This window comes from Aulostomus chinensis, chromosome 2 (assembly GCF_037954235.1).
Source record: "Aulostomus chinensis isolate RoL2024-O1b breed Wild chromosome 2, RoL_Achi_v1.0, whole genome shotgun sequence".
Lineage (NCBI taxonomy): Eukaryota > Metazoa > Chordata > Actinopteri > Syngnathiformes > Aulostomidae > Aulostomus > Aulostomus chinensis.
In genome coordinates this window covers 10,583,757-10,603,124 of record NC_141321.1, presented here as the reverse complement: position 1 = coordinate 10,603,124, position 19,368 = coordinate 10,583,757, and the positions used below count along the sequence as shown (strand labels likewise).

Genomic DNA, 19,368 nt, shown 5'->3' with positions numbered 1-19,368 from the left:
ATGCTTTATTCAGGCTCTCAGAGCTTCATTTAAATTCTGTCAGTCATTCCAAACTTTCAAGAAACACAAAATATGTCATTGTAAATTTGGGGAAAATGTGTTTGAAATGATGCACAATACATGACCTCTTTTGATGCTTCCGTCCTAGAAGAAGTTCTTTCAACCGTAGATAAAAGGATCAAACTGGATGTCATCAAATATCATGCTCTCAGAAACAAATACCAATGCGCTCGGTGCAGCTTGGACATCTTGTATATCTCCATGCGTTGGAACAGAGTGGAGTGTTTGAGCGCTTCAAACCCTCTGCATCATTTGTTTCAATGAAGATCATGAGTACATGTGATGCTGTCAGGCATCCTGGTACACCTCTGGGTGGGCGATGGAGGGCGTTACTGTTGTTGATGGATCATTTTTTTGGTCCTCATCAAACTGGGGTTTGTGCAGAAATGCACTGTATTGATTTTCCAGCCCTCGCAACACATGGCAATTTAGGTGAGGTATTGTAAGATGTCCTTGGGTGCTTTAAGTTATATATTAACAATATATTAGATTGTTATCACGTCGTTATAGCAGTGATTTGTGTCACATAGATGTACGCGCGGTCCTTCGAGCTATGTTTTCAAAGACAATCAGACTGTTTAGTCATGTGAACTAAAGGAGGATGTTTAAATACTTCTTGGTTGATTGCTGCGTCTCTGCCCATCAGCGACTGATACAAGCAGATGTTTGGACAGCGCCATGTCAGATGACCCTGCAGCAGTTACAGTTCTGGTGATGTTATGGGATCTATACTTAGATGATGCTACTGTTGGTTGAATTACACAAGAGTTTATATACTCTTCATTTTTCAGTGAGGTGTTATGGCAGCTGAATTGAGTGTATTTATTAACAATGTACAGCTTTGTGGGTATCATTCTAATAGACTGGTAGGTAATGAGATACCTTTTACTTGGTGTGGGTTTACCATTACATCGTGATGTAAAAGTTGAGCTCCGGTTTCTCAGCACATGAGCCTCATGGGAAACAGGACCAGAGTGAAGTCTCAAAGCACCACCACCGTTGATCCTGCGGGATCACGATGGAAGTAGAAACCCTGTTGGAGCCAAGAGCGTCAGCACCGGGAGTTTGGTCGAAAACGGGCGGCGGCAAGGTGTGGAGTCTTTTTGCCACTGTATTTAAGCAAAAAGAAGGAAGAACTACTGGAGGTGTCTCCATCAGGTGTCCCCTCAAGTGAGGCGTTATCATCTGAGGACCAGGTCTTTGGTGATTTCCACTCACTTTTGAGATGAGTTTGAGCACGAAAGAGAGACTTTCCCATGGACCGCAGTGAATTGCTATGATAGGAAAAACCAAACAACTCAAGAGAAAGAGCCACATTCCTGGGGCAGCACAAGGTCCCCACGTGAATTTAGAGCAAGCTTTGGAAATTCAAAGAGACTCTCTGCTCTGGTGTGAGCCGAGTCTGGAAGGAGATCGTTATTATCGATCATCATTCGATTTTTTTTTTTTTTTTTAGAATTGCAGATTTTTTTTCCCTAAATCTTTAATTAGACTCTGATAAGAACTCACATTCAAAAAGGAGATCTACGGACGCCTACGTGTCTTTTCCCGCAATCATCAGAATGAAACAGGTCGCAATTCATTTTTATTATTTCTCTGTATCCTAATTCTGATATTACCATTCATAGTGATTTTACATACATACAAAAACCAAGTTTTTTTTTAGAACTTTATCATTTTTAATTCTCTGCTTTCCTACGTCTGCATGTTTTTTAAACTTTGACCTGATTGATTCGTTTGATGAATCAAATTAACAAGTGAATGATTCGTTCAGTGGGTTGAATCATTACATGTAAATGCCACTGCTTATGCTGCAACTTCAATGAAGTCAGAAAGCCCGCGTTTAAAGTCTTAATTGTGAAAATGAAATGATTTCCCTTTCATTTTCACAAAAGGGTTCATTTTGTGTGTCAGTGCAATAACATCTGCGAGGCTCTTATCGGTTTCTCCAGCCAATTAAGAGCTGAAACAATGTTGCCCCTGGGACTCAGACAACCCAGTCGCTAAAATTCAACCTAGCAACTTAACAAGTGTACTTGGTCAAGGAGGAGAACTTCCACTGCACCACCAGGGTTATTCTGCCGGACAACCCGACCGGAGTAAGCGGGGCGGCCCCTGACCCAAACGCTTTGTGACCCCTGTATGGTGATGCACATAGTATCAGGAAGTCCTTGGCCAAACCCCCCAGCATAAAGCTCGTACACAGAGATATTTGTGCTCTTGTTGTGGCTGCTTTCTAATGACCTTGAAGATAATCTGAAGTGGGACACTTGGGGCTCGACCTCCGGGAGGGAAATATGTGAGGCACACGCCTTCACGACTTCGCTACCTCGCTGAGCCATTTTCTCCGGAATGCTGACGGATTTGCTGTTTGTCTTTCTGTTGCAGCTCTGCCGGTTACAGGGAGAGGGAGTAGCCCCACATCTCTGGAAATAGCAGAGAAGAAGCAAAACATTGTGACCGGTCATCTGCAGTGTGAGCGGACACTGAAAAGCAACAACGACTGGACTGGACAGGACTTAACATGTGTGGAGTTCTACTGTGGAACGTCAGTAGACAACCCCTCGAGGGTTGAGATGAGTAAGTCGTGGCCCGAAATGATTGCCTTAATTATTACACATATACAGATGTATGACGTGACGATACTAAGAGACTTATATAAGTTGTTTTCTTTACATGTGAAAAAGTGTCTTGTAAGGAACAGATGTGAATATTTTAATATGATAGAGAATAATGTTTGGTTGTACTGTCGACATAATGTTTTAGTTGGGTCGGCTTCGTAGGTGTCATTGGTTCCTAAACGGTGAATCAGTATCTATTTTTATCTGGTTTTGTTTTCAACCGAACAAACAAGGCTGACCTGAGTTGCTCACTCAAATGCTGGCGACAAACTGTCTTAGTTCACATCGCGTCATAGCACATGAAAACTGTCGTTCTGAAAGCGTTCGGGAGGGCCGGGAGATCGTCGTACATGAACATCCACTCACACTTAAGCAAAGATGTCAGGCACATTAACACGATCATAAATATCTGCCGCAGAAAACAGCGAGCGAAACTCCCCGGAGCTTTCAGCGCCTGAGAGTCATCCTCGTAAAAATGAAATAACTTAGGTTGTTTTCTCAGATGCAAATTTAGAGCTGACCAGCTGCTTTGTTGATATGTTTTCACTTTGAATTTAAGTGTATGCAAAGTAACATGGACGTGTGTTCTCTATTTTTTTAAACCTAGCCTTGATAATTACATAACCAAAGGTGAAACCCTGAATTTATTGTATGTTGTGGACTTCTGGAAAATGTTGTGATATAGATGCACACTGAATAGGAAACAATGTACATAGCAGACGTTTATACTTGTGTGTCCTACAATGTGTCGCAGATTAGAGTAATTTGAGACTTTTTACTTTATTTGACTGTTACGACCATCATCGTCTGTGTTTGGTTTGTCCTTGCTGATACAATCATGTTGCCCACGTTGTCATGAATGCTGCTCCAACGTTTGGGTTTTTTTTTTTAGTTGTTTCTTTTTTTTCTTTTTTCTTTTTTTAAACACACGGCTCATTGAAAATCCAGCCATTTTTTTTTTTGTGTTGTTTTTGTTGTTTTGCCTACTAAGTCATGAGGTTGCTCTGTCGTTTGTGCAGCTTTGTTAGATTGGATTTTCTTACCTCTCTTAGAACCGCAATGTTGCCCGTGAGTTAATAAAGTTTTAAAGTCCACCGTCATGCCGGTTTTGTTTTAGCAATCATATGTTGAATTTTTTTTTTTTTTTTTTTTAAGAAGACACTGTTTTATTTTCCTCATGCATCCTTCACATGAGTTGTTCCATGTAACGGCACTTGAAAAGCTTCAGCCCTTGATTTTTGTGTCTTTGTCCTTTTGAAGAAAATCCAAAGTTGCTTTTTTCCGAGAATTTGTATCCGTACTTACCTCAATAATAATGTCCCTCAGAAAGCTGAATGTTCCAGATATTTCATTAGCGTCAGATAAAACGTGTAACCACCAAATAGCCACAATAGTTTTAAATTGATGTCAGTAGTTTACTTGCCAAGGAGGGTGTTTTTACTGGGAAACCGTAGGTATATAAATGTCATTTCTGTCAGCCGCAGTTTTACCAGGGTAAACTCTAAACTCCAGCATCGATTCAACTGTCCAATCTACAGAGCTGTCCATGTTGAAGAAGTTAGGTAATAAAAAAAAAAAATACACATATAATAAAGAACTGAACGAGATTAGATTATGTGTTTATTTGTGCAACATGATTAATAAAAATCAACTTTAAGGACAAAGTATGTGTCAGTCCTCTTGAGAGGAGTAGAAACGAACAAAGTTTGAATATGAAACACTGATGATTCCACTGATTCACTGAGATTAAATATTCCCTCAGCAACACTTGAAGAGTCCTGATACTCTGCGGATGTGAATTAAATGAGCAGACATTATTTTGGTTTGACATTTTGGGTGATGAACTTCCTCACTTTCTTGCCAATGGATTGATGAGAAGATCAATAACACTCATATCATTAGCTTAGCTTAGCATAAAGACACATCTACGAAGCCGTCGACCAAATCCGACCCAGACCACAGTTACATAGACGGCAATAATCTGACCAACGATCTCGTTCTAAACAACACACAGTTTTGGTTTCATGTGTGTTGCTTATGGAATAATTCTTTCATAATCAGATTGAGATTACATCCCTCCGTTTCCATGGCAGCTTCCCCGTAGAATTTGACCTGGAACTGTTACGTCACGCTACTGTCAACTACACTCTCGAGTTTACATCAGTCAGTGGAGGTGCATCGCCAAGTACTAAGATAGCTCTACAGAAGACCCTCTACTCTCCATTCCCTGGAGGGAAGGCTCCGATCGCAGCGCCCTCTGGCAGCTGAGAGTGGGATCATTGAAAAAATGAGCAGAAGTGAAAGAGGCTTCCTTAGATCGAGTAGCGGTTCTCTTGACAAAACAGATTTCCCAACCTTGGTGTTGTTGCTACTGGCTTGCCTTTCCCTTTGTTGTTTTTTATCATACAAGTATCAAAGGAAACAGTTAGCAGAGCAAATGTCTCCTCACAATATTGTGCCCCCTACTGGTTGTTATGTCGAATTTATCCTGCCCTGGCCAAGCTGCAGGCGCCCTCTGCTGGCAAAAAAAAAGTAGGCTGAGAGTCGCCAGTCAGAATACTACACGTCTTAATTGAGCTATTGCTTACTCTGACCATGACCTACTCAGGTTCCGGTCATCATCAGTTTACACGCTGGCGTCTTACTCAGAGTATACGTCTTAATCTGGTCCGTATCAGAATAATTCCATCCGTTTAACACAACACGTGGGCGAACAACATGTTCCCATTAGTGTGTGGCCTCAATGACCGAGACTGAAGGAGTCAGTGGGATCTGGCTCATCTGGCAGGTAGATGGGTTTCATCCTTTGACTTTGCCTTTATGCTAAGCTAAGCTAATTGGCTACAGCTTCATGTCTTTTAATAAAACCAGGAGTTATTTTCCTGAATGTCAAATGAAGTCCATTACATGAAGATAAAAATCAGTTATCAGGGATATCTTTTATCGTTATTCTGATTTTGAGAGATTAAACGCCTCAAACACAAGTTGTTCCAAACCTGACGGGCTCAGTCGGCCTTGCCACTTCTGTTCAGGGAACACTCGAAAAGATTATTGTGCGGGGTAAAACTATTCTGTCCAGTCCTGCGTTGTGCTGGGTGTTATCACAAAGCAGCAGATGTTAACATAAGAGAAAAACGGGATCGGCCTGAGCATCGATCCAATCACCCGACTAACAAGAACCTATTTCCTCAATGTATTCATTCAATTTGATCTGGTTTGAGGCTGCAATTACGTTCTCTGACACAGTGCCCTCACTTCAATCTGCTTCCATCGCTACATCAGAGTACTACAACGCTAAAATAGATTTGAAGCAGACTGAATGACTCATGGACTAATTAAAAACAGCTATAATCTAGAGTTTTGCACATGGACACTATCACTCGTCCAGGTCAAATCAGGAGAGGGAAATGATGGCGAGAAAAATAAATATTCATTTCCCTTTGACTTTGTACTGATAGAGTTGCATGAGTGTTAAAACTACCTACAGTGTTACCTGCCGTGATGTTGTGAAGTGAATAGAATTTTTTTAAAAACAGGAATTCGAGATGTAATCTTGAGTTTTGTGGAGGTCTTTAAAATAATCAACGTGTGGATAGGAGACAAATAAATAAATAACTAGAGAGGAAAAAAAGTCTCACGGATGAGATTTCTGCGAGCGTGAGAGAAAGGGAGGGATTATGTTGTACAAGACTTTCACACACTACTTACAACACTTGTATCAAGGATGAAACAACTCCAGACTGCCTGAGATGTCAGCGATAGTGCAGGGAGAGATTGCAGCAGTGGGAAATATGCTAACGCGTGCTAACAAACGGCGCTTCCCAGATATGTCTGGCAAAATGTTTGAATCCAGAATATTGTTCTACATAACAAATAATCAGGTTAACATGGCCTCAAGAAGACTGCAACAATCATGCACTATTTGTGCTACATATAAGATGAATAACCTTCTTTCTCTCTGGCTCTCATGTGGCTGAAACCCTGGCGGGGACATTAGGTAACACTCAGGAGGAGGTGAGAGGAGCACATTGTAATTGTAAGGACCTCTAAGCTGGAAAAGCGACTGAGGCTCCATTCGCTAGATTTCGGAGGTGTCATAGCCACCGGACGGACGGCGGACACAAATTCAGTTTAGGGCTCGATTTAAAAAAAGAAACGTTGAATTGAAACAGGGAAGTGAACAACAGGAACTCAGAGGGGTTCGAATCACGATGATGGTCTCCCTCAGCCACACACAAAGGCAGCGGCTACGCTTACATGGTTTACAATAATCTGACTATTGATTGTTTTCTACATGAAGGAATATTTTGATGAAGGTGCCAACATGTCTACGGCACACTTCGATCAGAATACTCCGCGTGTCTTGATTCAGATGTTGCTTCCTGTGACCGTCATGTTGGAATATTGCCCTCTGTGTAAACGTGGCCAGTGATTCCAAATGTAAAACACCACAACACCAACAGCTGGGGGTTGAGCTCAGACGCGGTTAGCATGGCCTGCTTCATCAGTCCACCAGTGCACTCAGCAATGAGAAGGCTGCCTCATCTCACTCAGTAACTGTTAAAGGTTTATTTGTTGTTTTTTGACTTGAAGACAATTTTTAAAAAAAAATCTCAACCATCAGTTCAGAAATGTCTGAAAGCTCACGGCCTCGTCCCTCCAGGTCTGCCTCACTGCTGCCTCTGAGCTCACTGATTTGCGGACGACTGATTGTCCACCACTTGTTCACAAATCAACCGGTCGGAGGGTTTTCATCATGCAGATTCATCACAGTTGAAAAAGTGTATTTAACTGTAACTTTATGTGCACGTTACATTCCCGGGACAATAACTGCCTTCAATGGAACAGACAGAAAGAAGCAGTTTTATTGTGTAACCTTCAAGTTCATGACAGATAAAAGTTAAAAAGTCAGAGAAAAGAACCTAGTCAGCAGTTAAAAACTTGAGGCGGACAATACGCTCCTGCAAAGCTATGAAGCCACACACACAGAACAAAACCATGTCAGAACACAACACAACGGGCTCCAGTGGCCCCCGGGGGGAAACGTATTCAGTTGTTGATGTTACATACTCAGTAAATTTAGTTCACTAATATGAGAGACTGAGTAAATTTCTTCATCCTTTGGCAGGCAGATATCACCTCCTCAGTCACCTGATTTGAATATCCATCCGTCCATCCATCCATTTTCTTCCACTTATCCTGATTAAGGGTGGTGGGGGGCTGGAGCCTATCCCAGGAGAGGCGGGGTTCACCCTGGACAGGTCACCAGTCCATCACAGGACCAACACATAGAGACAGACAACCATTCACACTCACAGTCACACCTACGGTCAATTTAGAGTATCAATCAGCCTCGTCCTCTCTTGATGTCTTTGGACTGTGGGAGGAAGCTGGAGTACCAGAGAGAACCCACACAGGAACAGGGAGAACATGGAGACTCACACAGAAAGATCCTGTGATGGAGCCGGGACTGGAACCTGGAACCTTCTTGCTGAGAGGGGACAGTGCTGACCACTGCACCACCGTGCTGCCCCTGATTTAAATATAATTCAGGACTTTAGATGAAAAGTTTGTACCTATAACAGCTACTCTCAGATTCTCCAGACAGCCCCTGATAAGGGCCCTCAGCGTTATCCCTCAGCTGTCTCCGCAGCTGCAGCTTCATGTTTGAGGTTTTTTGTCTCCGATGGGTGGAGCTAATACTGTACCTCTTTAAAATGACAGTGTAGGAAAAACTAAGCTTGATATCTTCTTCTAGCACCCAGGCAGCACTGTTGACGTGTCTCACCACTCACTTAGCATTGGAAGCGCGCACCACACGCACACTCACTCTCACTCTCTCACACACACACATACATAAAACCAAGGCATTAGTCTGTAACCTCCACAGTGGAAGATAACACCAGGAACCCGCTTTATGTCTTAATCTCCTTATGAACAAGGTGGCGCATGAGGAGCATCGCAAAACAGTGACGTCGTTCGCTTTAGGAATATTATGTGACTCTTTCACTCTCCGCCTCCTGCAAAACAGTATTAGTGCTGTCTGCTGCAAACACACTTATTTACCAGGACAATGCTCTCTTTAGGAAGTTGCTAATGGTTGTTGATTAAAGTTTCCATTTAGGGATTACGTAGAGGATGACATATGCCTTCAGATTATAAGCGATAATGATATTGAGAGCTCAGACTATGAAGAAGCCTTTGTCGTGTCCTGACTATGTTATGTTGTAATGAGAATGCACAGGGTTGGTGGTGGAAAGACCAAGAGACACGCACACGTGCGTACACACTCACACACACACTTGTGTTTCTATCTGTGTGAGGACCACGTAATCAAATTTACCCCGACCCTGAAACCAGACCTTGACCTTCAAACAGCCCTTTAAAATTGTGAGGACCAGCTAAAGTGTCCTCACAGTGCTGGTGTTTTGTCAAAGGTTGGTTCACACAAGAACTGAAGGTCACACATGCACATCCACCTGGTGCAAGACACACACTCACGTGGGCCCACTTGTTCAGGCTAATTTGATCTGATAAAGCAGCTCTGCCATCAGTTCTGCCTGATTCTGTTTTGATGGTCAACGAGGTTTCCGTGGAGCTATTTTACTAGTCTGAATTTGTGAGTAAAGAAGACTGGCGACACTCTCATGGATCTCACAGATGTTTGTGTATCGATAAAGATGAACGTGTATAAATGCAACTGAAAGATTTTAGTGGAGAAGTGATGCGGTACTTGAATCACGTGACGTTCAGAGCTCCTGGTCGTCAGGACAGAGAAGACAGAAGATTCTCAGAGAATACCGCTGAAATATAAGTTGATCAAAACTCTCCGTTTCCTTCATCCAACATCAAGTTTTCTATCTATCTTGTTGTTTTGTTTTCCTTCGCCTGTGTACGTTCGTCACCTCACTGCGTCGTCCTCTCCCAGTGGCACATCACCTTCCGCTTATCTCCATGAACAAATACCTAATATCTGAATAAAAATAGGAGATGGGAACATGCAGAATACAACATTTCCTTCTGCAAAATTTCTAAAAATGTGTGATACATTTGGAGGGATACCTGAAAAATGATGCGTTTCTAATAGTTTTGCCACCCCAAATATGAAGGTTAAAAACATCAGACTCCTTTGACCTCAATAGTGCAGTTAAAACAGTCCCGCCTGACAGTGTCAGTGCTGCATTATCAGGAGAATTCGTGGAGGAGCTGTTACTGTGACCGGATTGCTTGACATCGTTCAGGTGAAGCTAATGAAGTGAGTGTGTATCTTATATCATCCTTTGTGACGACAATGTTGCGATATAATTTTTCGCATCAGTTTTAGCGATAAAAACTGCAGAAACTTGACAAATCACAAGCAAATGACTAGCAGATATTTAGAAAGTCGGCTCTACGTGTGCAGCCTCCAGGGCCCGTGTCCACCAAAGCTCTACTTTTTCTGAGTCCAGCGAATCTTTGCAATGGAAGAGCCATGTCTTTGCACAGTACCACAGGCATCAGTAGTGTGACGAAGCACTCCACGTTGTTCTATCTGCGGAGAGATCAGCAGATGTTCAACTTTGAGTCAAACACTTTGTGGATTTATGTGTTAGTTTGACTAAAACCGGGCTTTTCAATCTATATGAACACGTGAGGATGACTCTTCATGCAAGTCCGGCATTTTAATGCTGCACAAACGTTCCTAGATGCAGTTGGGGATTGTTTAACTCAGGCGCGTAAACCATTCAATCGTCCCCAGATTGGCCCCCACATCTTCATGGGTTCCGCTGGTCCTGCTGTGGTGCTGAACCCAGAAGTCAAACAGCATTAAAGAGGCCATACTGCCCCCTACTGCTCTGGAGGGAAACATACCTCTACAAAAAAAAGAGATTCTTCCCCAGTTCTTGAATACCAGGAGACCACGTGTCAGTTTTTTTTTAATGTACTGAACAAAAACAAGGGAAGACCTCTTGGAAAAAAATAGAACAAAAGAAAAGATTGTACTGGCCAAGGTGTTTCCTCTAAGATAAAATCTCATGATCCCACACAGACCAGCAGGTCCACCGTCTCTCTCTGTGTGGTTCAGCCTTTGTTTCATTCGGAGCAAACATCAGAGGAAGTACCTTATCCTACCATGAGCCCATATTTGAGAGTCTGTATCATAGCAGCAAGTGTCTCAGCTGACAAGAAAACAAACAACTGCTGTACCTCCAAAGTGCTCTGAAATGCTTCCAGCCAGGCGTTTTTAGAAGAGTGCCTGGCCTTTTCAGCTGGAGAAAAAGCAACAACGATGCTTTGGTAGACACAAGCCTTGAGAAAAACATTGGAAACATGCTGTGCAAATACAGAAAACACTGAACAATAGAGTCTGATTGTGTCGTCTGCGTTGGAACTTGTTTGCTGCGCTGATGCTTGTTTGCTGCTTTCAGCTCGTAACATTTGTGTACGGTTGAACCGACACACATGGATTGGTAGAAGAGTGAGGATATTGTGACAAAACATTTGGACGACGTGGAGATTTTCACATCAAAAGCTTCTGATTTACAATCTGAAGTGAAATCTGCTTTTAGAATATGAGAGAACCTGACGAAGGAGGACCACTCCTACAAATAAATCACACACACATGAAGGTATCGTGTTCTGAGAAGAAGTTCGGGGCGGAACTTGTTGAGCAAGCAGGTGCAGTTTGGTCATTCTAATCTGGTACATTTACACCCGTTCTAGTCCTACACACGTAGAACCGTCATCAGTGATGGAGGGATGTTTTGGGATGGTGGTGCTGATGGAGGCTGCATTTGCTTTCCGTGTTACTGCTTCTCATGTTGAATGTGCGTGCTTTCTATTCCAACTGTTCATCTGACGCTGCCTTGTCACTCATAACACAGGGGAGAAACGGCACCGTTGAAAAGAAGGACGACTGACAGTAAATCAGTGAACATGTAAAATATTTCAGGTGTTCAGAGTTTTAGCCAGCCTTGCTTTTCTTCTGCATGATGCTTTGTTTTGAGAATAATGCATCCTAAACAAGGTATGTTTGTATTCTTTTCCTGAGGGTTTCCTCTCTTTCTCTCTCTCTCTCTTTCTCTCTCTCTCTCTCTCTCTCTCTCTTTCTGTGTATCTTTGGAGCTTCTGTCCTTAATTCTCCTTTCGTTTTATTTTTGGTAAACCTTCTGGATTTTTTACATTCATAAACATTTTGTAGACGGCAATATGAGATGTGATTGAAAATGGAATATGTGCAATGTTGATTAAAGAAAAATATAATATATTCAATAAAAATGCAGAAAACACTTTTTAGATTTGTCTTTTCTTTTGTCTCGAGGCAAACAGCTGATGTGTCCTGTAAACGTTTTACTGAAAACCAATTCACAATAAAAATCTGACATTTTGAAGAAAATGCTGTTTTAAATCGTGACGAGGAGACTGACGTGCTCCAGCCGTCAGCGTCTGCAAACATCAACATGAGCTTTTCTTGAACTCTTGAGTGAGGAGGACTTGATTCACACAGGCGTCGCTCAGGAGCTCCTGCCAGTACTGCTAACCTAAATATCTGGGATTATTCATGTTTCTGACGTGCAATATTTAAAGCAATACTTCACCAAAAAAACCCACAACTTGTCTATCAAAAGTTTCAGATGAATTTTGTGTGTGTGTGCGTGTGTGTGTGTGTGTGTGTGTGTGAAAGAGAGAGAGAGAGAGGAAGAGAGAGAGAGACGATGGGTATGATGTTAGCAGTAACATTATACAAGACTGAGCCTGCATATGTATTCGTAGAGTCCCCAGAGACGTACGCCTCCTCAAGTCCAGGTAATACACGCCGCTCCACGCCGCTGCTGTCAGTGACAGGACGGAGGCCATTACAGAGGGGGAGAGTGCATGGACCTGTGAATCCATGATGCCATGATTTAGTCATAGTTCCCTAGCCTCTTGCGACTCTCGGCTTGAGGGAGTTGTGATCACAGAGGCCGAGTTTAAATCGTCATGTATGTTAATGAACATTTTGATCCATCAGGACAGGTTGATGGAAAGAGTTCACGTGCTTAATGGAAACGCTGTTAGTGGGAAACATGGCCAGTACAGCTGGCATGAAAGAGGAGGACAAATACTACATTCATAGTCCTGAAAGCCAGATATCAGCTGTTGAACATCTGGTTCCTTCATTCCAAAGTTGAGGGGTCTTTGGTTACCCCCCATACCTGAAAAAGGGTCGAGACCCTCTGGTTTTGCTCTGTCACATAAAAGATCTCGGTAAATCGAAAGAGCAGCTCCAGGAGGGGTAAAGCACAAAGCTAGTTATGGTGAAGTCACTTCAAGGGGTAGTTTACTTCTAACGGTCGCATTTACACTGGAAAAAATAAATCATGTGACAATCTTCAAGAAAATAATCTTGCTGCAAAAAATGCACAAGTGTCACAAACCTTTTTATTTTCTGCAAAAATCCAAACTCCATGTAAAAATCCTGTTGTTTTGTGCTGGAGGGAACCGTTGCCAACTTCTGGGTTCCCTACAAACACGCGTCATCTCTGCAGGACTCCATTACCTGCCAACGCACGGAGCAAAATGTGTTTAAGGTTTCTTCTCTTCATCTAACTGAGGTTCTACTGGTCTAGTGATCGTCTTCTATCAAGGTAATTATGTAATGAAATTTTTTTGACTAGAAATTAGACGAAGGTGTTGTCAGCACTGATTTTTTTTTTGCAGTGTGCTTCTATTATTTGACAGTTTTTACCAACTTTGTACAAAACTTTGGACAGCTGAGCTAATTTGCTCCAAATCTCTATTAGCAGCACTTGCTGGCTTCACATTGCCATGAGGACGGAAGCTCGTGGGATGAAGGAAGGTTGTTCTGCTGCCTGACTATTCTTCTAAGTCGTAATTTGGCATCGTCATTAAAGTGAAACATGAAGAGTAAAGTCAGTTTCAGTCAGAAGTACAAACCCCCTGATGAATAAACTGAGGACAGTAGAGAGAAATACCACCCAGCTCTGTCTCTGGCTCCTTGTAACGTCTGAGTTTTCTGTTGGTTGAAATGTCGTGAGATGTTTGCGCGCATCACTTCTGTCCTTCCTCAGAATGAGCTCTGTCAGCAGCGGCCGATTATCGCGGTGACAGAACGTTTTCAGCTACCGTGGCCTTTCACGGTGGCTGCTTTTGAAAGCCGATGCCCGAGCCACACATGTTCAACACTGTTTAAATATTTTAAATGGGTCTGCGATGGTGCAATTACTTGACTCTTGGACAAACACCAGTTCATCAATCAAGTTGGTGACAGACACAATGCAGCAAGGCGGTGCTTTGCTTCGCCGCTACAGACTCCTGCGAGGATGCAACCTTCACCAAAAGGCCAGAAGGAAACATTCCAAATCCTTACAAATGTTATTTATCACATTGCACAGATCTTTGAGGGGGGTTCTGATTGCTGTTTATGACATGCACCAGGAAAGGCTGACGAATGACTCTGGGATCAGGTCACAGTGAGGTAAATTGTATATATATAAATATATATATATAGAAGCTCACCCTTTACAGCTGTCTGCACAAAACTAGACAGAGTACACAACGTCCACTCTAAACAATCAACGAAGCACGTACACAAATGTGCACAGCAATGGCAGTAAATGGCTGTTGTTCATCCAGACCCTGATTCAGTTGGCTGGCTCGTCACACACGCTGGAAAAAAAGTACAAAACTTTGAAGTTTATGTCTTCTTTCTTATCTGGATTGAATTTGCTTTGGTTTGATAGACATGACGGGAACCCTCCCAGCATGCACTGCAGCTACAGATTCGTGGATTTCATGCAAATTTTTACGAGTTTTCCGGCTTTTTTGTTCTTGCGTTCCACGGTGTTTCAGCTCTTCTCATTCATTGGGTCAGTCGTTAAAGCAATACATCAACCAAAAGTAATTCGTGTTTCACTGACTCGGTGTTTGGTATCTTGATCTCACAGCCATGTTTTAGCCTCCTGACTTCTTGGTGACTCCAACACCACCCACATGTGGATCAGCATGAAGCTAATGAAGGGCTACAAGTAACAACAGCAAAGACTGTTCAAAGCATCTGTTTATGGTCTCTCAAGCACATCGTCAGTGATAATCCAGGTCCTCTATATCCAGCTGTCTGCTCAGTAATCCACAAACAAGTTGGTTTGAGCTAAAAACCAAGCAGGGATACTTGCTCATTCTGCATGCAGAACCGAAAGCATTGAACTTATTTGTTTCTGGCTCAGATCAAAGTGTTTTTGGATGACTGAGTAAAGGGCGAGATAAAGAATACTTTTAATACAGTGGGCGATGTGTCTGAGAGTTTCTTCAAGTGATGTTCTGGACAGTTCGCTGTTGTTCGAGTTCAGTCTCCGGTGGCTTCAAGATAAAAATACATTATGTGGCTTACAGTACGTTTCCTGCATTCTGGAGTCAACAAGACATCAAGCAGGGGTCCAAATGTCCTCACTGAGCTCAAGACACTTCAAGTACTCACAACTGTGAGTACTGGAAAGGAAAATTATACTTTATGGGTTGAGTAACACAGAGCACATTATTAGGACAACATCCTTTCCCCACTGATAAATCTTCACTTTTGTAACTTGAGATTCACATAATAACTTTTATAATCACTTGAATGTAAAGAGGCTTTGGTGTATTTGGAGTGCAGCAAATGTGTAAAATTCCCAGTTTAATAATAAACATGACGTATAGAGGGGACAACGGGGCTGACGGGCTTAGCGCTGGTCTCAGCTTGAGTTGCTATGGTCTGTGTCGCTATGTTCCAGGAAAGAGCCCCATCACTCAGAGGTGTAAAATGACACCTGACAGGGAACAATATCTAGGCACATGGTTGGAGGCATGCCAGCAAATTTGCCGTCCGCTGTTTCCCCTCTGCATGGAAACCCAACGCCACCGCCGACGCCGACGCTGTTGCACTGCACACTGCCGGCAACCTGAAACTCAATCATCTAAATCCCCTAAGATACCTGTTCGCTTCTGTACAAAGTCCTGACGCAGCACGGTGAGTGGAAGCGTTGTCAGGAACAACTGTGCTGGCTGCTATAGACAAACTGTTCTTTTTACATGCAGAAAATGTCAGGAGGTCTCCTGCCAGACAAATGCCGCATGACTCCGGCCTGAGACCCCCGCAGGGGGACATTTACCAGCTTCTGCACTCAGATCCAGTGACGCTGACCTTGGACTTACTCCTCTGGCATTTTCCTTTCACTCTCCATTTATTGAGTTTGACAGTCAATGACACTGGATGGATGTGTTGTCAATTATAGCATCTCACAGTTTTGCTCCAGTAACGTCTGAGACCAAAGCTTTTCCATTAGCTGCACTTGTACAGGGAGACGAAGCCAAACAAATAATTTTACTTTCACAAAGCTTAACCTCGATTTAAACAATAACGCTCCCCTTCTGACTGTGGTAATGAACACAGATTATTATCTTTGTGAGGGAAGAATGCTGTTGTTTGATTGGCGCGTTCGCTCATCAACGCTGAACGAGGAGGCCCAGGGAGGCAATTCCGACTCTGATGCCACCTCCAGTTTGAACATCGTTTTACTTCATTTACCTCTTGAAAAGCAACGTTTTTGCCTTTGATGGAAAAAAGGCACCGATCACCTCAGAAGCCCTGTCAAACACTTTGTCTGCTTAGACTCAGGGGTGGTAAACAACAAAGTCCAAATACCTTTTTTTACTGACATTGTTTTACTTTTATCTCCTACATTTTAATATCTCTGCTTTTTTTTTACCCCACACAATTGACTTATTTAGTTTTGATGCATTGGAGAAGAATTATCTGTTATTTTCATTTTAGGTTATTCATTAACAGGAAGGGACAGCGTAGCACCACACGTCCATCGCTGCATGTTGCAGGAATCCTCCTCATCTGAAACTCTGCTTAAGGCTCATTTAAGTGTAAAATGACTCCAAAGCAGCAGGTAGAATCATTCAAACTTCTACTTTTTTCTGTTTAATTTTTCACCATTAATTTAGCTTTTATGTCCTTGTTTTTGAAGCAGTCGTCCACATCTGTCTTCCCTCACGCATTGCAACAGGCGGTGATCGCAGTATTTCAAGGGATGACGACAGGTTTTGAAACACCGACAACCGTTTTCTTTTTTAGAGATAATTAATGTATCTTTACTTGTCCACATAAACTGAAGTTTAAAATTGATCGATTAGTATTGGTTGGAATTCCTTGTTACCTGCTTGTGTAAATTAGTCATACTTTATAAAACAAAGATATTCTTTTTATGATTTTCTTTACGGGTAAATGGGTGAAAAAAAAGAGCGGATAATGTTTTCATTTCTGCTTGGTTTTAAGAAAATAAATATCTTTTTCCATTTGTGCTTGAATGTGTTTCATACTGAGGCTCACCGGGAGAAGGACAAGCAGCAGTCACGCCACATCAATCCCTGAAGAGCAGAAAGGCTAAAAAAAAACAAAAAAAACAACAACAAAAACTTATGTGCAAAAAGACAGGAATGACTTTTCTTTCCTTCTTCAGCCATTTAATGAGAGATGTTGAACGCACAGATATTCCCTGCATGCACAGATCAGTGGATGGACAGACCGTTGCACCAATTCAACAAAGTAAAACTCGACGAAAACATCCACAAACATCCTGACCAGAGGCGGAAATGCTGAAAGCTGCAGAAAGATGCACGGAGGACAAGTACAATCCCAAATCATCCAACTTGCATCACACCATCAATGATTTCCAGTGGATTTATCCGCTGGCTCAAAAGCCGCTCGGGAGGATTTAAACAGCTTGTTCGTTTTTAGATCTTTCTGCACACAAAGTGAGAAGAAATCACAGTTTGGCTCATCAGAAACAGAGTTACTAATCAGATAAAGTAGAGCGATGTGAGTGAACTCCTAATGTAGAAACAATAAACTGCAATCAGATTTAGAACATATTCATGCTTTTTGAGAGTTTTCTTGCATATTTTATTTGACCAAACCTTCCAAAGTTTAATTTGTCTAACTTAAAGAAAGTGCCACTCATTGTCAAATGCACCCAGAACTGCAGACCACCCAGAATAGACCCTCTGACAGATCTTCATCCATCTTTAACACTTCAAGGTGTGAGAATGGAAGAAGGTCAGAGGTCGAAGTGTCCAAAACAGGCCCAGGTCTGGTCTGGTATCTTGGTGTCGGGGCCTCCCACCGAGTGTAAGTAAATCCTGGTTGTCCATCATCACCGCCGTCTCCAAGGTAAGGTGGAGGAGAAGCTATTTCTGTTTGGACACCATAAAAAGTGTTTTCTCTGATGGTGTGTTGGACGGGACCGAACAGGTGACTGAGTGTCCTTTCCGCCTGGCTCATCCCTCCAGTGTGGGCCAGACTGGGCTTCCTGTGTCACACAGCTGGGTCACCGCTGAGCACCGCCACGCTTGTGAAAGGCAGCTCGATTCACTCTGTTAAAAGATGATGTGATTCGCTCACTGCCAGAACAGCTCGCTCTCAAATTGCTACCGAAAGGAAGAAGAAGCGAGGCAGTGATCTCACCGACGTCTGAATTAGTCATGTGATCGCTCTCGCTCCGCTTGTCTCCAGCAGATCAATTGAAGTGTATTCCCCCAACTCCTCAGGATGCTGGGAGGAGAGATGCTGGTTGTAACTTCGGGGAAGTGGGGAGGGAGGAGAAGGATGGCTTTAGCGTTGGAGTGCATAGAAGGGAAATTTCTGTTTGTTGTCATGGTAACAGGCAGTGTGGGCTGTGGCAAAAACACATCCCTTGCATAGAGGTTTGATCGGGATCCAGCGGCTCCTCGCTGAACAGCTCCCTCCTCCATTTTGAACATGGGAACACTGATTGTTGCAAATGTTTAATGATGCGTGATGCTCAGAGTCATGAAACACACAGATCAGCCGAGCTGAAGAGGAACATGTGAAACTGGGCTGTGGTACTGTCACCATGGACCCTCGGGAGCGGGAGGTGAGTCCGTTCTGACAGAATAAATGCCGTGTACCTCCTTTTCCACAGAGTGCAGCTCGGACACATCAGGTTCACTAATGGAGATACAAAGGATCAGACCACATGAAGCTACGTGTCCTGCCCGGTATGTCAGGAAGTGTTCATTCATAAAAGCCGAGATTTTTTTTATGCTGGTTTGTTGTTGGATTTTTCTCTCATTTTAAACCATTTAAAAAAGACATTACAAGCTGAAATAATGTAAACAGTATAACACTGTAACATGTGATTCCCATGTAAAAAACATGAAAACAACTGCAAATGCTTATCTAGTCCTGTCTTACTTTTAAACTCTTTATAAATTTAAAGAAACAAAAACTGTGATACAATCAACAAAACACTACACAGTCACATCTTGTACTACATTTACGCGTCAGCAGTGTAACTGACGAGAAAGTCAGTTTTATTTTTAAATGTAGATTAAAGGTGATGTAGGCTCCCAGATTTCCACCCATCCATCCATCCATTTTCTTCCACTTATCCTGTTAAGGGTCGTGGGGGGGTGGAGCCTATCCCAGCAGCCTTCAGGTGAGAGGCGGGCTTCACCCTGGACAGGTCACCAGTCCATCGCAGGACCAACACATAGAGACAGACAACCATTCACACTCACAGTCACACCTACAGTCAATTTAGAGTATCAATCAGCCTCGTCCTCTCTTGATGTCTTTGGACTGTGGGAGGAAGCTGGAGTACCAGAGAGAACCCACACAGGAACAGGGAGAACATGGAGACTC

The 19,368-nt window shown here is 42.7% G+C and overlaps 1 protein-coding gene across 2 annotated transcripts in view; it reads left to right on the top strand.

The window, feature by feature from the left end:
* The window catches only part of kcna4 (potassium voltage-gated channel, shaker-related subfamily, member 4), a 74,180-nt gene extending 56,992 nt beyond the window's left edge, over nt 1-17,188 (top strand). Inside the window, exons 3-4 of one of the 2 annotated variants that reach the window (XM_086178959.1) lie at nt 15,431-15,666; nt 16,471-17,188. The gene's annotated coding sequence lies outside the window, so the exon portion shown is untranslated. Of the gene's footprint in view, nt 1-2,448; nt 11,895-15,430; nt 15,667-16,470 lie in introns of those variants that run through there. The other variant, XM_086227321.1, reaches the window with a different exon arrangement.
* The last annotated feature ends 2,180 nt before the right edge of the window (nt 17,189-19,368 follow it).